This window comes from Hylobates moloch, unplaced genomic scaffold (assembly GCF_009828535.3).
Source record: "Hylobates moloch isolate HMO894 unplaced genomic scaffold, HMol_V3 SCAFFOLD_21, whole genome shotgun sequence".
Classification (NCBI taxonomy): domain Eukaryota; kingdom Metazoa; phylum Chordata; class Mammalia; order Primates; family Hylobatidae; genus Hylobates; species Hylobates moloch.
This window is the reverse complement of record NW_026652296.1, coordinates 10,497,788-10,514,803: the sequence shown is the minus strand read 5'-3', so window position 1 is coordinate 10,514,803 and position 17,016 is coordinate 10,497,788. Positions and strand designations below refer to the sequence as shown.

The 17,016-nt window shown below is 54.3% G+C and overlaps 1 long non-coding RNA gene across 1 annotated transcript in view; it reads left to right on the top strand.

Moving 5' to 3' along the window:
• The first annotated feature begins 15,076 nt into the window (after positions 1-15,076).
• LOC116461184 (uncharacterized) overlaps positions 15,077-17,016 on the top strand; it is a 22,367-nt gene continuing 20,427 nt past the window's right edge. Inside the window, exon 1 of the long non-coding RNA XR_004245999.1 lies at positions 15,077-15,187. This is a non-coding gene — a long non-coding RNA (uncharacterized LOC116461184). The remainder of the gene's footprint in view (positions 15,188-17,016) is intronic.

The following is a 17,016-nucleotide window of genomic DNA, read 5'->3' as shown; positions in this document are numbered from 1 at the left end:
GCTCTTTCTGCTGACACGCCCTGGTCTCTCGAGCAGTTTGTTGCCTGTTCAGCAACAAAGAGGGCGTGCCTGGTTAGGGGTCCTGCGTGCGAATCGCAGTCCCTGCGTGTCTTGGCTGGAAGTCACCACCCTCTCTGCTCCAGGGCCTGTAATTACCACTTACCCTGGTCAATGGGTCCGAGAGATTCCCCATGTAGGCAGGGCTGTGGCCAGGGTGCTCACCTGGCCCCCAGCAGGTCCCATGGGCACTGTCTGGCCGGGCTTCATGGCTGACATTCCAGCTACATTTCTAGCCCTGGGCTGCCAGGGGCAGAGGGTGGGGAGAGGGTCGTGGGCTTCAGGCTGGACAAACTAGTCAGCCTTCCCAGCTGGGCCACCTCACCACCCACTTCCTGTGGGGCTCCTTGAGGCCTGGAGGCTGGAGGGGGCCTCTGTCCCACCCCCACCCATGCCCTCTTCCCTTCTCTCCCTCGGCAGGTCCTCCCAGCAGCTCCTGCAAACAGACCCCCGACCCAAGCCCTTCCTTCTGCCTCCACTGCCACCATTGCTGCTCATCTCTGCTGGCGCAGAAGTCTCTTCCCTGGTCTTCCAGAAATCCCCTCTCCACACTCAGCCAGAGGGACTATTAAAACTGCGGGCCAGCCCACATCAGTCCACAGCAAAGTCCTCTCTAAAGGATCCCTGTTGCTTGGAGAATAAACCCTCGGATTCCTTCCTTGGCTCTCGGGGCCTCCTCTCTGACCTCCCTCTGTCTCCTCTCCCAACCTTCCTCCTCACTCACCCTCCAGCCACGCTGGCTTCCTCCTTGCTCCTGAAACAGCCTGAGGCCCACACTGCCCCGGGCCCTTTGCACTGGCTGTTTCCTCTGCCTGGAAACACATCTCCCAGGCGTCCACAGGGCTCCCTCCTGCAACTCCTTCGGGTGCCCACATGGGAAGCCATCCCTGACCGCCCCCCCACTTCCTTCTGAGCACGGTAGGGTCTTTCTACCTAGTCATGAGGGCAGGGATTTTTGTCTGTTGTGTTCTCCGTGTGCCCCCAGTGCCATCACAGAGCCTGGCAGATGGTAAGTGCTTGACACACATCGGCTGACTGCCTGAATGAACAGCTCTATGAGCTGATGGCAGATAAGGACACTGAGGTCCTCTGGGGTAGGTGACCAGCCCAAGGCCACACAGCTGCTCTGAGATTAGGCCGGGAGAGGAGCCCGGGTTGGTCACATCCTGGAGTTGGCGTCTTGGAAACTGCATCAGGAGAATAACAAAGATGAGACGCAGGCTCTAACAAGTGGATACCAGTGACTCTCGCCCCGCCAGCCCCAGCCCTGCGGCCTTGGGCCCTTCCAGGAGTCATGGTCTGCCTGCCTGGGGCATTCCAGGCTTCGACCCAGGTCCTGCGCTTTCTATTTTGAGCCTCTTAGTCCTGAGGACTGTGTGTTCCCAGCAGGCGGCGCGGGCCAGAGGCTGAGCCTGGGTGTGGCTGTCACCCTATCTGGGGCCAGAGACCCAGATTCCCGGGCCCTTAACCTGTTGGCTACTGAGGGCTCTGGCATAAGCCCTGTTCCCTGCTTGATGGTCTCCCCTTCAAGCCCCTGCCCTGGTGTCTTCCAGGCATCGTATCGGCCCATCTCACCTTGGATTATTTCCCTGTTTGGCCCCATTTGAATCCTGGCTCTGCCCCTTTCCAGCGGTGTGACCTTGGGCAAGTCACTTCATCTCTCTGGGTTTCAGTTTCTTCATCTGGGAAATGGGGACAATAAGAGTACCTGTCTCTGGCCATGTGTGGTGACTCATGCCTGTAATCCCAGTGCTTTGGGAAGCCGAGGCGAGAGAATTGCTTGAGACCAAGAGTTTGAGATCAGCCCTGGGCAACATAGTGAGACCCCTGTCTCTACAAAATTTTAAAAAACGTAGCCGGGTGGGGTGGTGTGCGCCTGTAGTCCCAGCTATTCTAGAGGCTGAGGCGGGAGGATTGCTTGAGCCCAGGAGTTTGAGGCTGCAGTGAGCTATGATTATGACCCTGCACATCAGCCTGGGTGATAGAATGAGGCCCCATCTCTAAAAATAACAATACTACTAATAAATAAAAATGAAAACGAGTACCTGTCTTCTGGGGTTGCAGAGGAGATTCAATGTGATGAAACTGATGAGAGTGCCCTGCACGGAGATGGAAATTCAGGAAGCATCGATAATAAGTCCCCCCACCATCAGCAGCTGGCTTAAATATCAAAACTGTCATGGCCTCTGGAGAAATGACAAGAATTCAAAGGAGCTTTCCTGCACTGGCCATCCTACACCTTACACCCTTACTTCCTCCCCTCAACTTGCCTGGATTTATCGACCCCCACTACCCCACTGGTTGCCTTCTCTCCACCTGGCACATTTTGTATGAATTTGCTTGTTGGTTCTTGCCTATCTCCCCAGTAGAACATTAGCTCCATCAGGACAGGGACTTTTGTCTACCTTATGCACCTAGTGCAATGCCTGGCACACAGTCAGTGCTCAATAAATGTTTGTTAAAAGAACCAATAAATGAATAGTGACCTCTCCGGGGAGAGGAGCCCTGAGCTCATCTCCCTCCCCCAGCCCAGGGCTCTTAGGTGCTTGTTGGTGTCAGGCCCAGGCCCCCTCTCATCAAGCAGCCAATAAAACTGCCCTGGTTGGCATTCTCATTTCACAGATGGAGAGACTGAGCCCAGAGAGGGAGAGTCGCCTGTCTGATGTCACACAGAGGTCAGCATCTGGGCTGGGATTCCAGCCCAGGACCATGTGGGGTGGGGGGCAGTGGATCAATCTTTTCCTGGAGGGAGTCAATGGTGATGGTGGGAATGGGTCAGGGGTGCTGGCAAGGAGGTTCCAAGGCCCCCAGGAGGGAGGGAGGCATGGGAGATGAGTTAGTCCGTCTTGAGTTCTGTCTCTCTCTGTGTCTCTCTGTTTCTGCCTCTTTCTGTCTCCTTGTATTTCTCGGTCCCTGTCTTCGTCTCTACCTCTTTCTCTCTTCCTTGTGTATCTGACCCACTGCCCAGGAGGGGATGCAGCCAGAGACCCCTGGCTTGGGGCCTGGAGTTGGGGCCAACGAGGGGATTGACATCTGGGGTTGATCTGGGAATCTGAAGCCAGACCCTGCAGCCAGGGACAGCATTCCAGTCTCGGCTCCACACTCCAGGGATAGCCTTGGAACGCCAGGTGGTTCAGAGAGCCTGAGGCCTGGTCTTGGAGACCTGGGTTCCAATCCCAGCTTTGCCACATTCCAGCCTCGTGGCCTTGGGCCCTTAGCCTTTGTTCCTGTAAAATGGGACCACTGAGAGCCCGATCTCAGGGTTTTATGAGGAGGAATGATGTGAGGGCTGTGCTGGGCTTTCTGAAGCCCTGTGTGGCCTGGAAAGCACTCAATAAATAACTCAGTGTGATGATTTCTTCTAGCAGATGGGGAAAGCGAGAGTTAAAGAGGCCCGATCATTTCACTCACTCATTCCTCAAACGTTATTAAGCATCTGCTATGCACCAGGTGCTTTGTTTTGTATCCATTAACTCAGGGTTCAGCAAACTACAGCCTCCAGGCCAAATCTGGTTCACAGCCTGTTTTTATAAATAAAGTTTTATTGGCACACAGCATGCCCATTCATTTACATATTGTCCACAGCTGCCTTTACCCTACAACTGCAATGTTGAGCAGTTGTGAGAGAGACCTTAAAACCCACAAAGCTGAACATATGAACTCTCTGGACATTTACAGTAAAGTTTGCTAATCCCTGGATTAGCCCATTACAACCCTGGAGGAAGGATGTGTCATAAGCTTGATTTTATGGATTAGGAACTGAGATCCCAGCGCAGTGTCTCTCACAAGGTTAGGTCTCCATACATAATATCTGGGTCTTATTCCTCCTCTTCTTCCCCATGGGGAGCTGCCAATTCCTGTTCCCTTTCCCTATCCTACATGGATCATAAGTGGATAATTTGAATCCCGCAGAGGAAGGAATGCTGTTTGAAGGTCAGGTCAATGGAAAGAGTCCTATTTTCAGGTCAATTTGGACCTTACCAAAGCCTCTTCCTTCTGGTGACCTTCTCTGAGAGGTCTGCCACTAGTAGGTGCTTCATGAACAGTTGCTGAACAAGTGATGTGCATCATGCCTCCGCTGTGAACTTCAGCTTGCTTGAAGGCTTCCTCCAAGTAATTGCAGGAGACCTCACGGCTGGCCGCACACCACCGTTGGGGTGAAAGATGGTCTCGAGCCATCGGTGGGAGAACACCCTGGGCAGGGAGATGCTTTCTAGCGCTCCACGGAAGTGGGGGAGGGGATCTCACTGCCCCCCAGGCGTGCCCTGGAGTCTTTGTCCCTTCCTCCCTCATGCTGGAGGCCTGCAGGTACCTGGCTGGAGAAGTTGCCTGGCCCTCAAAACACCCAGGTTCCCCCCAAGCTCCTCCCCAGCCTCCTCCCTGCTGGCCTTGGGGAGCTCCCAGTTTGCCCTCAGCCCTTTTCTGGAGGCCCCAGAATCACCAAGAGGTAATCCTGCCTGCTGCCTGGAGGAGGTGATGTGGGAGACTCAGGAACCTGGGGTTTCCCCCAGCCAGGGGGCAGGCATGGTGATCTGGGGCTGCTGAGCACTGCAGTGCCTTCCCTGATGGCCTTGCGTGCCACTCCCTGTCCCTCCCGTAGCCTTCCCATACTGCTGGATGACACTTGGGTAAGTCATTTCACCTCTTGGCTCTAGGGACCACTGGGGTGGTCCCTACCCCTTCAGGGTGTCATGAGAATGAAAGGCATCAAGTGGGCAAAGCGCTTGGCATGGCCCTGAACCATGGTGGGCATTTGTCACACACGCTCATGGACTTATTCCTGGGTCCCTAGGACACCCTGGAGCTCCTCCCCAGGTTGGGCCTGCTGCTGGCGTGAGAGGGAAGAAAGGGGACATAGACACTAAAGATACAGTTCTCATCCTCATCTAAATGCTGGTGACTTCCAAGGGTGTCTCCCCAAGGCCTCCCCTGAGCCTAGACTCAGGGGTCTCCACCCACCTGTCTCTGTCACTACTGGGATGACCAGGAGGAGCCTCAAACCCAGGTCGGCCAGGACTCCATTCCTGATCTGCCCCCTGAAACCAGTCCTGCCTCCGCTGATGGCTCCTCCATCCTCCAGGTGGTCCCCCAAACCTGGGAGTCTCCCCTGCCTTCTTCTCCTCACTCACTCCCACATCTGATGGCTCATCACATCCTGTCGACTCCACCTTCAAGGTGGACCCGGAGTCTGCCCTCGTCTCCCCACCTCCATGGCCCCCGCTTCGGCCACGGCCACCAGCACCACCGCCTGAACTGGTGCAGTCACCTCCTCCTGGCTTCCTTTTCTCCCTTAGCCCCTCACAGTCTGTTCTCCACACATGACCAGAGGGACCTGTCAGAAGGGACCTATACCTTCCAGCACAGACCCTCCCAGGGATCCCAGCTCTCTGAGTGAAAGCTCCCTGTGGCCTGCGAGGCCGGGTGCGACCCTGGCCCCCCAGCAAACCCTCCACTTGTGTGATGACCTCGCTGCCTCTCTCCCTCGCTTACTCCCTTCCAGCCCTGATAGCTTCCTGCTGTTCCTCAAGAAGCCCTGGGTCTTTCCACCTCAAGGTCTTTGCAGGTCCCTGGAGCCCTCATCCACCATGGATGTCCACGACCCCCTCACCCCCTTCAGGTCTGAGCTCGGATACCACTCTCGACAGCCACCTTCTCTGACCCTTCCCCTGGCTTAAGTAGCCTCTGCCTGCTCAACAATCTCTCCCTCTACGCCCCTGACCATCCCGTAATCTTTTTTCATAGGGGGAGGGGAAAGGCACTCCCAGGAGAGTGGACATTGTGGGCCAGGGCCTGGACGTGTGGGCAGCAAGAGGGTGGGTGAGGGGAGAGTGGTGGAGCCTGGGTGGCTGAGCTTCAGGGGGAGGCATTCTCCAGGCAGGAGTGAGCAGGCCAGGGTCACCCTGACTCTGTCAGCCACTGGTTGTGTGACCTCAGGGAGCTCTCTCTGGACCCAAGAACTTGCAACTGCTGTTGGAGACCCACTAAGTGGACCTGTCGTCTGACAAAGGGGGAAACTGAGTCTGCAAAGCTGCTGCTATGACCTGGTGAAAGGGACAGCCCAGGGATAGGGACAAACCAGGGGCTTCTAGCAGTCACTTGCACCTCAGTGTGAGTGAGCTCCCTGGATTCTTCGCTGTCTGGTAGCCCCTAGACCCCACGGGGCTTGGGAGGCAGATTGAGGGCAGGGCTGAGCCTGGGGTGGGGTCAGGACTGCGTCAGGTCTCGGCCCAGCCTCTGTCCCGGCCCCTGGCTCCCTGCAGGGCACTGGATTGCACAATCATACCACCCACGGCTGTGACCAAGGCAGGTGACACATGCTTTCTGGGAGCCACCCTTGGGCCTTGCAGCCTTGTCACACACACAGGGCCACCGTTGGCATGGATGCACCCCGGCACATCCTGACTGCGAGGAGTGACTGCTCCTCACACTGCCACTTCCGGGCTGTGTGACTCTGGGCAAGTCACTTCCCCTCTCTGAGCCTCTTTTCCTCTTCTGTAAGAGGAGGTAATACAGTGCCTGCTCCCCTGGCTGTTGGAGGGATTGACTCTGCTCCTGCCATGCTGGCCTTCTGGCTGGTCCTCAAATGCACCGGGCATGCCCCACACAGGGCCTCCGCCTGTGCACTTCCCTTTGCTTGGGCCGGCCCTTGCACCTCCTTCAGGTGTCTGCTCAAACATCGTCGCAGCTCATGAGGCCTTTCCTGCCCCCGACACTCCCTCCTTACTGAATTCCTCCCTGCATCTCTCAGTACTACCTGACTCATCATGGTTCCTGCTTGTTCTGTCGACCCGCTCCAGGGTAGCAGCTCCATCTTTGTCTCTCTTGGTCATCACTGTGTCCCCAGATCCCAACAAGGCACCTGTACAAGACAGTGCTCAGTCCATACTTGCAGAATGAATGAATGAATGAATGAATGAATGAATGAACGGAAAGTGCTTAGCACCATGCCCGACCCTTAGTAAGCACCTGAAACCCAATGCCATGTGGTGGTGTTAGCTTTGGCTCCCGATTTCTAGCCCCATCAAATCCCACCCTCATCAGCCCGGCTCCCCTGCTTTCTCTGCCTGGCCAGCTTCCTGCTGCCTGTGCAGTCTCTTCCCTGGGTCAGGACGACCTCTCAGGGAATCGTGGGTCTGCAGGGCTGGCTCCCTCTGGCTCTGCCTCCAGCTCCTCTTACATCTCCCGGGGGCAGAGGCTTCTGGGAAACAGGCTTTGAAGCTCCCCTGGGTCAGACCCGCTGGGGCCTTCCTTAGGCATTGCCTGATGTGACCCCATTAGTGAACAAATGGGGACAGTGAGACCTAGAGAGGGGCAGCCATGTCTGATGTCAGGCATCGGGGCTCCCAAAACATCCAGGGAAGCTTCTAGGATGCTGGCTTCTTTGTTGTTTTTGGAACAGAGCTGAGCTCAGGTGCCTGTTTTCTACATGACAAAACTGAACCCCGTTACAGGCTTTGGAGCCAGGTTTGAATCTCAGTCCTCTCACTTCCTGGCTGTGTGATCGAGGTTTGTCACTTGGTCCCTCTGAGCCTCAGCTTCCTTGTCTGCAAAATGGCACGCTAATGGTACCCAACTCACGGAGGTGTTTGCGGGGACAAGGTCAGCCATCCTGCAGGCATGTGGGGTCTCTGGCCTCTCCCACTGGGTCCTGGGACTCCTGGCTCCGGAACCCCCGAGGCCCAGCCCCTCCAGGGCCCGGATGGTTCCCTCCTTGCTGGGATAATTTACAGTGCCGGGGCCATTGCTGCTGTTGCTTTATTTTTTTCCCTTCCCCGACTTCTCCCCTCCTCACCCTGGCCTCACTTCTCCAGAACCAGCTTGTTTTTGTTTTCTGTTTTTACGGCTCCATAAATGAGTCACGAGTCTGATTTGATTTAATTTCGTTGTAATTGTTATCTTTTCAAGCTTGTTTTTTTCCACTCGGTTACTCACGAGACCACAAAAACCTAAACAGGACGGGGCCTTCCCCAGCCCGGCCTCCTGGTCCCCCGGGGCTCCGGGCCAGGGTCAGCAGCTCCTGGAGACTGAGGTGGGGTCTGTGGAGCTTCTGTTGGGAGGGACTTGGTGTCCCCAGCAGGACTGGGTGTCCCGAGTCCCGGGCTGTAGCTCTGTTGCTGGACAGCCTTGAGAGAATTGTTCGAGCCTTTTGATTTCTCCAGCGTCCTCCTTAGCAGGCTTTAGAACAGGGAACCAAAACCCAGGCACCCCTGGGCCAGAAGGCGGCAGGATGAGTAAGGTGGGCTGGTGCTGGCTTCGGTAACAGGAGAGAACAGGCTCTTCTCAGGGGACGGTGGCCTCTGAGCCAGCAGGCGGCCCAGATCTTCCCATTTAGTAAGAGAAGCCAGAAGTCTGAGAGTGTATGTGAAAAGTCCTGATTTTTAAATGTTGGCCAACGAGTCAAATTAAAAACAAATAAACAAAACCTGACTCTGTGGATATCTGTGGCCCCGTGGGCCACCTCTGGTCTAGAAGGTTCCAATTCTAGCTGCAGCAGCCGTGTTCTCAGTCCTTCTACCCTTCTGCCTGAGCAGTCCCCTCTGCCTGAAACTCTCTCCTTCTTCCTCCTCATCTCAGTCACTCTCATTCTCTGAACCTCGGTGTGTCTCCTGTTCGCAGCTCAGAAGAGATGACATCTGCTTCATCCATGTTCGCCTTCCCAAGGTGCCTAGTTATTCCCAGTTCACTTTTGTTTCTATGCTTTCTCTTCCATGGAGGATCTGTCTTGTTTGAGACCGCCTTCGTAGTGGGGGAAATTAGCCCCTTAGTTGTTAAAAGTCATAACACATATATCCTGCCTGTCTTATCATTCATTTCTAAAATGGGGCATGATACTTCTTTGGTCACTTAAAAACTGAAGACGAGAGGCCGACGCCTCCAGGGATTTGCTCTGGGCGGTAGGAGCCAGGTGTGGGGCCAAGGAGTGGGGGCGGAGGAGGAAGCCAGGACCCCAGCCAGGGGGCTGAGGGCTGCTCCTCCGAAGCGGGGGTATGGACATGTGACCAGGGCCCACCAATCTCATGCAGTCATGCCAGATTTATGAATCAGAAGTTGGAAATGTTGGGGGCTGATTGCTTAGGACTCCGTTCTGGGGTGGGTGGGGTTGCAGCCCGGCTATTTTTCCAGAAGCTGCAGTGGGCCAGTTCTGGGGGCAGTGACCAGGGCTCGGCGGTGGCCACAGTGCAGATGGAATCATTTTGCAGAAATGACCCTCCCCGTGATTATGTCAGGAATGTCAAGTACAATGAAAAGAACATTGCATTGTGCAGTCATGCAATTTGGTTTAAATATATTTAAATGTATCCACGCTTGCTTTAGTGTGTTCATTCTAAAAATCTGTGTGCACCACAGCAATTATACGATAATTGCGTTAGGTCAAAGAGAAAATCAATTTATTTCACAATTTTTATCCCCCACGTGGCAAGACAGTGACCTAGTCAAATCTCTCTGAGGTCATTCTTTTATTTATTTATTTATATTTTTTTGAGGCGGAGTCTCGCTCTGTCGCCCAGGTTGGAGTGCAGTGGCGCGATCTTGGCTCACTGCAAGCTCCGCCTCCCGGGCTCACGCCATTCTCCTGCCTCAGCCTCCCAAGTAGCTGGCACTACAGGCGCATGCCGACACACCGGGCTAATTTTTTTTTTTTGTATTTTTAGTAGAGACGGGGTTTTACCGTGTTAGCCAGGATGGTCTCGATCTCCTGACCTCGTTATCCGCCTGCCTCGGCCTCCCAAAGTGCTGGGATTACAGGCGTGAGCCACCGCACCAGGCCATTCTCTAAGGTCATTCTTCATTATGATGTTTTGGCTCTGGTTCTTGGTGAATAACTCACTTTACGTGGCTTTTTCCTGAGCCAAATTGTCCATCTTTATTTTCTGAGCTGTGGCCGGAGGTCTCCAGAAGCCCCCTCCCAGTGCCTCCCTGGGTGTATCTCATGCTGCAAAGGGCATGGGGATCTGAAGGCTGGTGCTGCACTCCTGGAGTCCTGATGGCTGTGAAGCCCTGGGACCCACGTAAGCTGAGCTCTGTCACCCACCACCACCTGTGGCCTCAGCCTTCCCAAACTCCTGGCTCAGCCCCTGCCTCACCTTCTCTTTTACCCTACTTGTCTTCCCCTCTTTAAGCGAGGCCTTGGGTGAGACCCTTGGGCAATGCTCTGGGCCTCAAATGGAAGCTCCATGGATGCTTCAGATGCTTCAGATCATGGAGTCCTGGAACTACTGAATTTTTTCCTCCAGGACAAAGGAATCACCAGCCCTCAGCAGACTAAACCTTTGCAACTCTAAAATTCAAATGCACAGGAGGCCTGGTAGCCCAAGTCATGTGCTTGTTTGGGAAGCATTTATTGAGCATCTAGCATGTGCTAAAGTACTAGGGAGACAGCAGGAAACAAAATGGACTAATCCTTTGACTTTATGGCTCTTAGGTTTTGGGAGGGGGAGACAGCAAAGAAATGACAAATAAGTGAAAGACATAGCATGTCCCATAGTGAGACCAATGGAGAAAGGGGCTGAGTCTGCAGGAATTGAAGGGGCTGGCCACACAGATGTCTGGGACAGAGCATTCCAGATGGTAGGAAGAGCAGATGCAAAGGCCCTGAGGTTGGAACAAGCTTGCACTGTGGGGAAAAGTGAAGGAGAGCCAGAGATCATCCAGGCCCTGAGGGCCACAGGAGGAGGAGGAGTTTGAATTTTATTGCAAGTGAGGTGGGAGCCTTGGAGGGCTCTGGGCACAGGAGGGAGATGGCTTGACTCAGGTTCTAACACCAGGTTCCTCAGCCTCGGCACCATTAACATTTGGGGCTGGATGCTGCTCTGTAGTGGGGTCGTCTTGTGCAGTGTAGGATGTTAAGCAATGTCCCTGGCCTCTGCCCGCTGGAGAGGTTGTCAGTTGCACCCCCTCCCCAAACCCAGCTGTGACAACTAAAATTATTTCCAGACATTGCGGAATGTGTCCCGGGTGCAGGATCTCTCTGGCTGCAAATGGGGCAAGTGGACTGTGGGTGGCAAGGATGTTGTGATGAGAGCAGGGAACCCAGCAGAGATGACTCCCCTAGTCCAGGGCAAAAGGAGGGCGGTGGCAGCAGAGGTGGGAGAAAGGGCTGGATTCTGTTTGGAAGGCAAAGCCAGCAGGATTTGTTGGGTTGGGCGAGGGAGATGTTGGAGTGGATGGGTGGATGCAGGTGCTATCGTTTGCTGAGATGGGGAACTGGTTTGAGGGGCCACATTAGAAAGTTTCTCCTCCAGATGCCAACTTCATAGGTCTGGGGCAGGGCCCAGAACCTGGCGTGGTCGCAACCTGGCCTCAGGGGATGCTGAGTTTTTCACACTGTGCTTCAAAGAATTTAAGTGTCCAGAGGATGTACACTGGGGAAGGGTCTCTTCTACGGGTGCAGATGGGAACAAGTGGGCAGGGGGCCTTTCCTTGCCAGCAGACCAGGAGACTCTAAGATGCTTTTTCAGGGGAGTCAGAGGATCAGCCTCATTGGAGGACTGGTTCCAAAAGGCAGCCTCACAGCCAGGCGTGATGGCTCATGCCTGTAATCCCAGCACTCTGGGAGGCTGAGATGGGAGGATTGTGTGAGCCTGAGAGTTAGAGACTAGCCTGGGCAACATGGCGAAACCCTGTCTCTAAAAGAAAATAAATAAATAATAATAAAAATTAGAATAAAATAAAAGAAGGGATTCTGAGGCTGAAAAAAGCCAAACTCAGGTGCTGCCAGGGCTGGGCAAGCAGCACTCGTGGTGAAGTGGTGGGAGATGTGTGCAGGCCTGTCTAAAGGGGTGGACACTGCTCAGTTTCTGCCAGCGTCGCCACGTGGGAAGATCGGGACTGACAGTTTTTCATGAGAAGCTGTGAATGTAGATCAGGGTGTCCAACCTTTTGGCTTCCCTGGGCCACACATAAAATACACTAACACTAACGATAGCCGATGAGCTAAAAAGAAAAAATCGCAAACAAAATCTCATGTTTTAAGAAACATTATAAATTTGTGTGGGGCTGTATTCAAAGCCATCCTGGGCCACATGTGGCCTGTGGTTCGTGGGTTGGACAAGCTTGATCTAGATTGTTATATGAAACCTGTTGATATTTAAATGTTAGAGCAAATATATGCATATACAGTCCAGGTTTGGCCTCAGGGCCATGAGTTTGAGGCCTCTGTGATAGTGCAGCCCTTCCGTTTTGCAGATAAGGAGCTGGCCGGGAGAGTTAGCACAGCTGCCTCCGAGCCTGGCAGATGGTCCTGGATCGGGGCTGGACAGGGTGCCTTGGAGAGGCGGTGCTTGGACTCAGCTCTGAAGAAGGGTCAGATTCCCACAAAAAAGAGGAGAGGGCATTGCAGGGGACGGAGGAGTGTGAGCAAGCATGTGTGGCAGGAATATGGAAGACTGTTTTCCAGGTGGAGGGAGGTAAGAAGACGGGGAACTGGAAAAGGAGTTGAAGGAGATGGGTTGATGAGGATGACAGGGAATAAACGGACACGGAAGGTCAGATTGGACCCAAAAGAGGGTTGGAAAAATCACCCAAACACTTTAATAATGTTAGTAACTTCACTTCTGAAATTGTGTGGCAACAAGCAGTGCGTTTATTTTACCACTTACTTCAGGTTCTTGGCAACCCTGCGTACACCAGGGAATGTTTGCCCAACAAGAAACATTCTCACTCACTCGCAGATTGTTTACAAACGCCTCGAAAATTTTTGTAATATTTTTGTAAATATTAAATTAGAAACTTAATATAGAATTATAAAGTGTGAGTGGGTTAATTAAAGATTTTAAAATTTCAACTTAGCAGGTTTTTCTTTTTCTGTTTTTTGAGACAGGGTCTCACTCTGTCGCCCAGCAGGCTGGAGTACAGTGGTGTGATCTCAGCTCACTGCAACCTCCACCTCCCAGGTTCAAGTGATTCTCCCACGTCAGCCTCCTGAGTAGCTGGGACTACAGGCATGCACCACCACACCTGGCTAAGTTTTGTATTTTTTTATAGAGACAGGGTTTCACCATGTTGGCCAGGCTTGTCTCCAACTCCTGACTTCAAGTGATCCACCTGCCTCGGCCTCCCAAAGTGCTGGGATTACAGTCGTTAGCCACCACACCTGGCCAGCAGATTTCTTTAAGTATTTTAGAGGCAATATTTTTTCCCCAAAATCTCCCTTGTGCAAATTTTCTACCTCACAGCTGCCAAAATTTGAGGTGATGGACAAAAATAGTTGATATATAATGATAGAAAGACGTAAGTGAGGTTTAGAGAGAGAGAGAGTCTAGAAAGAGTTCACTTTGAGAGGAGAGGATCAGGGCAGGCTACCTGGAGGAGGAGGTTTTGAATATGTGTGTTGAAGGGTAGGTGAAATCCAGACCAGGCAGGTGGGTTAGGGAAAGTGAGGGCATGCCCGGTGAAGGGCCCTGTGTGTGCACAAGTGTGAGGTGGGAATGATGGGGGTGAGGGTTTGGACCAAGGGCACTGGGGCTAGGGCTGGGGTGCCAAGAACCAAAGAGCCACGATAAGGCCTGTCTGGGGCTCAGCCAAACTGGGGAGTGGTGCATGAGAAGAGGAATGGGGAGCCCTAGAAGATTTTAAGCAGGGGAGGAACGTGGAGTCCATAGCAAGGCAGAGTGGCTGGTGGGGAGGTGGGGAAGATGCCATGGCAACCATTCACGACAAGCCTCAGCCCCGAGCCTCAAGGAGGCAGGCAAGGCTGAGCTTCTCTTTCCAGATTGTTTGTGGGGGCAAAAGGGCAGCAAAGAATGTGGGTGCCTCGTCCTTCTGCCCACGGTCTAGTGTCCTTCCCCTCACCCCAGCGGAGCCATCATAGGTGAAATGTAAGAACAAGTCGCCTGTGTTCAGTGGCTACAGAACACCTGGCCTCGCACAGAAGGCTGCGGGGATTTCTGCTCATTCATTCTTCCCACCTGCCGCATGAGGGAGGTGCTACGTCCATTTTACAGAGGACACTGAGTCCCAGAGAGGCTAAGCAGCATGCCCAAGTTTACATAGCCAAGAAGGGGCACCGCAGGATTCAACCCAAAAGTCTGCGCTCCAGCCACTGCCCTATCATGACACACACGCGCTCCCACCAAGTCTGGCTCCAGTGTTTCCAGTACCATAATCACCCCCATTTACCAGATGAGTAAACTGAGGCTCTGAGAGGTAGAGTCACTTGCATGAGGCCATACAGCAGGAAGGGTCAAAGTAAAGATTTGAATCCCTGGGTCAGTCGACTCTGGAGCCTGCTCTCCTCCCACCATACGCCTCAGCTGCTCGCCCTCCTGGGCATCTGTTTCCTCATCTGATGAACGGGGGTGACGGCGACGTCTCCCTGGCAAGGTCCACAGAGGATCCCGGGTGGTGCATGTCGATCACCCAGCTCAGTGCCTGACACTCAGTGGATGCTTTAAACGTGATGGCTGTGTTTATTTGTATAAAGGTGGCTGAATATTAAATGGGTGGATTTATGGAAGGCACTTAGGGTAATGCCCTGCACATAATAGAGGCTCAAGAAACACTAGAAGCAGTTACTATGATTATAGGATCTACCACGGGGGACAGCCCAGTATCCCGTCAAAGTTGCTTCCTTCCCAAGTTGCCTTCCATTTATTTCTCCCTTCATCCAACACACTGGCCTTAGGGTCCAGGTTAGGATTTGGGGGGTTGGGGGGCTTAGGTTACAATTTGGGGTGATTTGGCCCCTCCTGCCCATCAGTCAGAGTGATGCTGAGAGCACTGGATGATAAGACCAGAATTCTAGGTCCACGCTCCGGACCTGCTGTGTGATCTCTGGCAACTGCCTTGCCCTCTCTGGGCGTTGGTTTCTCCTTTCATCTGCAGAGCCTGGGCCAGGCTGCCCTGGCACCCCGAACGGGGCCGGGGGCGGTTCCTGTGTCCCCTTGGCCACCAGCCTCCATCTCCTGCCTCTTGAGCTGCAGGCCCGCCCGGCTCAGCTGTGACGACGAACCAGCCAATCTGTTTACTGAACTGGCTGACCCCTTCCGGGAACTCGGCCCAAGCTTCCCAGAACTCGGGTATTAATGACCCGGAGCCACATGACGGAGCATGACACAGCACTTTTGGGCACAAGGCAGGGCCCAGAGGGGTGCGTGGGGGCCGCAGCCCAGCCCCCAAGCCCGGCCAGCGGGTGAGTCACCCGGGCCCCCTGCAGCTTCCTGGTCCCAGCCACTCAGCTGTCCTCCCCACTCCCAGGTTATCCCCAGTTGTCAGGGCTGCCCTGGGACCCCTTAACCTTTGCACTAGGGACTTAGCAGCGGTCTTGGGTGATCAGGGCTGCCTTCTGGGATTACAGATGGGGAGAGTGAGGCCCGCAGGACTGGAGTGAATGAACAGTGAGCTCTGAGTAAACGTCCACTGTGTGGGAGGCACTGTGCAAATATGTCGTATTAGTCTCGCAGCGATGCAACACAGTGGCATAGTTTAATCCCCATATGATAGATGGGGAAACTGAGGCTCACAGCGGGAATGAATTCTCCCAAGGGCATGCAACGAGAGCACTCTGTTTGACTGGAGATAATTTCGTTTCGTCTCCTCAGCAGCCGACAAGGGAGGTGCCATGTGGACTGTTTCACAGCTGGAGAAACTGAGGCACAGAGGGGCTGAGTCACCTGCCTAACGCACTGAGCAGTCTAGCTCCAGGATCTGTGCTCTGAACCAGCACCTGGCACATAGCTGGCACCGACATGGTCTCCGTGCACTGCCGTGGATGGCAGCAATGCTGGCTGTGGTGTCGGGCGGAGCTGGGTTCCAATGCTGACTTCAGCTTTCTCAGGCTGCACAGCCTGGAGCACGTGGCTGCACCCTACTGTGCCTCAGTTTCCTCACCTGTGAAGGGTGATTGTGGTGGTCCTGATCTTGCAGAGCTGCAGTGAGGGCTATGAGTGTGGGGTGTCTAAACTGCACCGGACACGCAGAAGGCACTCTGTGAACGCTGACTTTCATTGGCCCAGGCCTCTGAATCCACGACAGTTCAGACTCTGAACCCCACAGTTTCCTCCTTCACCCTTTGCTGCCTCAGGGCAAGGTGAGGGCGGTGGTTTTTATGGGCCTGGGAACCAGACAGGCTTGGGCTCAGAGGGGGCGCCTGCTGCTGGCGGGAGTGGGGCCTCCTGGTTCCCAGTCCCTGATTTTGGGCTGGGGGCCAGGGGTGGGCAGGGGTGGGGCAGCACTCTGATGCTCTTCCCTTCATTCCACCACTATTGCTTGAGCACCTACTGTATGCCAGACTCCAGGGGACCCAGCAGTGAACAAGGTCTCTGCCTTCACTGTGGTGGAGGACAGGATGGAGGAGATAAATATCGGTGAGCAAATGCTCGAAGAGGCGAGAGGATTTCACCAGAGAGAAGGGCCGTGATGGGAATCAGCAGGGGTGTTTGGGAGCTGAGTGGGTCAGAGAGGGCTATTCTGAGGCGGTGACGTGGAGCAGATGCCTGAAGGAGAAGGTGGAGCAGATGCCTGAAGGAGAAGAAGGACCAGACCTGGGGAAGAGATTTCCACCAGAGGGAAACTCACCACAGCACGTGCAAAGGCCCTGAGGGTGGGAATGGGTTTGGGAAGTTCCAGGAAAGGCAAGGAGGCTGAAGGGGTGTGAGGAGGGGATAGCAGGGGTGCTGGAGGGCCAGCAGGGGTCGGACCATGCAGGGTTTGGTGGGCTGAGTGAGCAGCCGTGGCTGCGACTTGGGCAGGAGCCGATGTGAGAGATGGCAAGACTGCCTGAGATCGCATTCAGAACTTCTTCTACCCATCTCACAGATGAGCTCGCTGAGGCCCGGGCCAGCTTCCCCTAGAAGGTCAGTGGCTGGCCAGGCATGAGAATCGACGGAGTTCAACTCCCCTGGAGAAGACAGAAGCCAGAACATGGGCCGTGGAGGAGAGGGTCCCACATTCATCCCTGCAGCCCCGAGAGCTGTGGGCTGTGGGGCCGCCTGGATGGCTTCCTGGCAGAGGAGGTGACCT